This window comes from Spermophilus citellus (assembly GCF_964194105.1).
Source record: "Spermophilus citellus genome assembly, chromosome: X".
Classification (NCBI taxonomy): Eukaryota; Metazoa; Chordata; class Mammalia; order Rodentia; family Sciuridae; genus Spermophilus; species Spermophilus citellus.
In genome coordinates, this window is record NC_138190.1 from 117,039,118 (window position 1) to 117,044,330 (window position 5,213).

Genomic DNA, 5,213 nt, shown 5'->3' on the forward strand with positions numbered 1-5,213 from the left:
GCTGTTTCTTCTCCTGGAGATGGCCTGCATTCTCCCTTGAATAGGTATTCCTTGCTTCACCACCAAAGTTTCTCACTATTTTTTTAGTTGTAGATGGACACAATACCTTTATTTTATTTTTTATGTGTTGCTGAGGATTGAGCCCACTGCCTCATGCATGCTAGGCAAGAGCTCTACCACTGAACCACAACCCCAACCCAGCTTTTGAGACAGCTGCATTCTCCCCGTAGGTGCCTCTGCTTTCCTAAATAAACATCTAAGTCTCTGACTGGTGCAGGCTGACATGAATGCCAAGAACCCCGCTGGTCCTGAACCAAGCTCCCCCTTCTCTCCAGGAACTTCCTTCTTTAGAAACAACTCTTCTGTGACAGGGTGACCTACAAGTATTTGGCCAGCAGCCTCAGCTGAGGTCTCCAGTCAGCAGCCATCATCAAATGACAGACATGGAAGGAAAGACATCTCCAGAGAAATCCACCCTCAGCTGTTAAGTCAAATCCAGTCATCATGCCTTCCCAGCCAGTGAACCAGACATGGAACACACAGAAGGCATGACCATGTGACCTGTCTGAATGCCTGGACTTCAGGATCCATGAGCATAATAAAATGGCTATTTTATTTTTATTTTTTATTTATTGGGGGTACTGGGGATTGAACTCAGGGGCACTCTACCACTGAGCTACAGTCCCAGCCCTATTTTGTATTTTGAGACAGGGTCTCACTGAGTTGCTAGTGCCTCACTTTTGCTGAGGCTGGCTTTGAGCTCTCAGTCCTCCTGCCTCAGCCTCCTGAGCCGCTGAGATTACAGGCATGTACCACCACACCCAGCCAAAGTGGCTATTCTTTTTTTACCCTAAATTTTAGGATGATTTGTTACATAACAATAGAAGCTTGAAGGATAACGACAGGGAGGGGCCACAAAGAAGGCTTCTAGATGCTGTGACAGTCCCTTTCTTGATCTGGATGCTGGTTACAAAAGTGTGTTTAATCTCTAGAAATCTGTCAAACTGTGAGAGATTTATATTTGTGACATGTACTTTTCTTTGTGTATGTCATATATTTTTTAAAAGCTTACATTTTTAAAACCTAGACATTGAGTTATAGAGTCAGACTACATGCCCATCAGTGGATAAAGAAAATGTGGATACATGATGAAGATTTAATCAGTCACAAAGTAAAACAAAATCATGTAACTTGCAGGAAAATGGATGGAACTGAAGAACATCATGTTAAGCAAAATAAGTCAGACTCAGAAAGACAAGAACTGCATGTTTTCTCTAACACTTGAAATCTAGAAAGAAAAATAAGAAGGACAATATGAATGTAGATAGGTGACCATTAGGGAAGGGGAAGAGGGAAATAGGGAGAAAAGATAGGATCAAAATGCAGCATATATCCCGGTATAGTGGTTTGGGCCTGTAATCCCAGCAGCCCCAGAGGGTGAGGCAGGAGGATGACAAGTTCAAAGCCAGCCTCATCAACTTAGTGAGGCCTTAAGCACCTGAGACCCTGTTTCTAAACAGAAAAAATTTAAAAAGTGAGTACTGGGGATGTGGCTTAGTGGTTAAACACCCTTGGGCTCAATCCCCAGTATAAAAAAAAAAAAGTGCCATATGAATGTATGACACTGTCACAACGAAATGCATTATTTTGTACAGTTAATAAGCACTAATAACTATAATAATAAAACCTTAGGCATTCTAAACATAAAGACATTCCAAACATAAAGACAAATCTGTATTATTTTTCCAGCAATGTTTTAAATCATGTAAGTTTTGGGGAGTAGCTCAGTGGTGGAGTGCTTGCCTAGCATGGGTGAAGCCCTGAGTTTGATCCCCAGCAGAGTGAAAATAAATAAATAAATAAATAAATAAATAAATAAATAATCATGTGACTCTCAATATAGTACTTTATTAGAGTTCACTGAATGTAAAGATACATGTTTGGAATCTGTATTTGAAGTTTTTACTTAGTAATACAAACAAAAGTTCCCAGAGTCCTTTGGGGAAACATTTGTTTTTCTTATCATACTTAAAATAGTCAAAATAATCCATGTGAAACACTATGATGGCAAACTAAAATGCATTCCTTTGTCAGAAAACATGGTTGGAAGGCATCTAGAACACACTGCTGAAGATTTTAACAAACAGTATTAGAATAAATGATATAGCTAGGAAGTTTTCTGTAAGTTGGGTAAAATGTTTCTAACATCTTTAACTTTGTATCTGGTAGATTCTATTTCAATAGTGAAATCCTTAAAGAACTACTTCTTGTGTACTACTAAGGGAAAATATAAAGGAGAAGATATATTATGATCAGAAAATGATGGGTTTGTGTTTTTAATAAAAAATGGAAATATAGATTTTGCATATAGGTGAATTGCTGCTTGGACAGGAATATTTTTCAAATAGTGGAGACGGATTTCAAGATAAGTTTACTGAGAAAGTTGGTGTACTGTTTCAGCAAAGATATTGAAGGCTGCAGTGTAAAAAGGACTACAGGTGCATCAATGTGGTTAATGACATAAAAACAAGATCTTTGCTAAACTGTTGTGGTGCATGCCTGTAATCCCAGTGACTTGTGAAGCTAAGGCAGGAGGATCATGAGTTCAAAGCCAGCCTCAGCAATTTAACAAGGCCCTAAGCAACTCAGCAAGACTCTGTTCAAAATAAAAAATAAAAGCAGTGGGCTGGGGCTGGGGCTCAGTGGTAGAGCACTTGTCCAGCATGTGTGAGGCCCTGGGTTCAATCCCTAGTACCACATAAAACTAAATAAACAAAATAAAGGTATTGCATCCATCTACAACTAAAAGTATTTTTTTAAAGGAGGGGGTGCTGGGAATGTGGCTCAGTGGGTTCAATCCCTGGCGCGCGCACACACACACACACACACACACACACACACAAACCTTTTGACATATAGTAAATTATTTAAAGTACTCAGTTTTATAAATTCTTAAAGAGTTTTCAAAATAAAGGATGCACTTTTGTTTCACACATAGATATGAATTAAAGATTCACTTTTTCAGTAATGCCCTGCAGTAGTCAGGAGACTTTACACACACGCATACACACACACACACACACACACACACACACACACACACACAGCTCAAGCCTATAATCCCAGTTACTTGGGAATCCAAGGTAGGAAGATAGCAAGTTCAAAGCCAACCTGGGCATTTTAGTAAGACCCTAAAATTAAAAATGTGCAAGATACTATAATGGTGGATACATTTGTATAAACTCACAGAAAAGTACACCACCAAGAGTGAACACTAATATAAACTATGGCCTTTGTTGATAATAATGTTTCAATGTAAGCTCACCCATTGTAACCAATGTACCACTGCTGGGTGCTGGGTGGGGCAGGAACTCTGTGTGTTCCACTCAATTTTGCTGTGAACTTAAAACTGCTCTAAAATGTGTAAAAAAATAAAAATAAAAATAGGGCTGGAGTTGTAGCTCAGTGGTAAAGCGCTTGCCTAGCATATGTGAGGCACTGGATTTGATGTTCAAAAATCAATATAAAATAAATATAAAAGGAAACAAATAAAATAAATGTAGAAAAAATAACTTTTAAAATACACCTAAACTAAACTGTTAAAAAAATAAGGGCAGCAGATGCTTTCATAAGTAGATAGATAGATAGATAGATAGATAGATAGATAGATAGATAGATAGGGCTAGGGGTATGGTTCAGTAATAGAGCACTTGCCTAGCATGTTTGAGGTGCTGGGTTCCATCCCCAGCAGTGCACACACACATAAAATAAACATATCCAATCCCATTCTTCAAGGTAAAGCTGATCTTTTACCAATGATTGAGAAAGTAACTGCTTGGGAAGAAAACTTGGTATATGGGGAGGATATTTGGAAAATAGATGTTTGTATTTTCATTGTTGTATAATTCTGTAGTCAAAAAACAATATGAGTTGTATACCTAGAACTGCATACTTAAAAACTTGGGAACCAAAACTCTGAATCTGTTTTAAAATTCTGTACATGTAGAGTTTTCACAGCTTTTGAACACATTTGTTAAAAACAAAAGTGCAATAACTGCTGATTGGTTTGCAAGAACAAGTGATTGACACCTGGAAAGGCAAATGTTTACCAGCTGAATTTCATCAAAAGCTTTTGCAAAATTGGTGGGTGGAACAGCAAAATGAAAACCATGGCATTACAAGCCCAGTTAATGAAATTTTTCTTCCATTTGGAGCTGTATATCTTTTTATTAAGGCAATATTTTTACATCTTTATTTTATTTATTTTTTATGTGGTGCTAAGGATCCAACCCAGTGCCTCATATATGTGAAAGTGCTCCACTTCTGAGCTACAACCCCAGCCCTGGAGCTGTGTAGCCTTATGAGACATCATCTTTCTTATCTATGACAGTCACTGATTCCAAGTGCTGAAATAAACTAAGAACCACACCTTCAGATAGCTGTATTACAGTATTGATGCAAGATTTTTTTAAAAATAAAGTATGTGTAATCACCTTCTCTTGTGAAAAAATTATTAATATTTTAGTGAGCACCCAAATAGTTTTTTTGTTCTACTGTCATGTATATCTAAAAAGAACAAATAAAAATTTCAAAAAAAAGTTCTAGGTTCACTTCCCAGCACAGAAAATTAAATAAATAAATAGATAGATAAATATTTTTTTTAATATGAGCCTTATAAAAAATTTAAATTAAGGATGTGGCTCAGTGGGTAGAGTGCTTGCCTAGCATGTGTGAGGCATTGGGTTCGGTTCTCATCACCACATATAAGTAGATGAATAAAATAAAGGTCTACACATCTAAAAAGATATTTTTTAAAAAATTTAAATTATCAAGCTGGGCATATAGCTCAGTAGTAGAGCACTTGCATGGCATTATGGCGATCCTGGGTTCAATCTCCAGCACTGAAATTTTTTTAAATTTTTAAAAAATGTTTTCACTTGGGCTGGGATTGTGGCTCAGTGGTAGAGCACTCACCTAGCACGGGCGGGACCCAGATTCAATCCTCAGCACCAAATAAAGATGAGGGCATTGTGTTGTGTCCATCTACACCTAAAAAATAAATATTAAAAAATGTTTTCACTTAATTTTCATCTCATTTTTTTAAAATTTAATTTTTTTAATATTTGTTTTTTAGTTTTAGGTGGACACAATATCTTTATTTTGTTTTTATGTGGTGCTGAGAATTGAACTCAGTGCCTCATGCATGCTAGGCG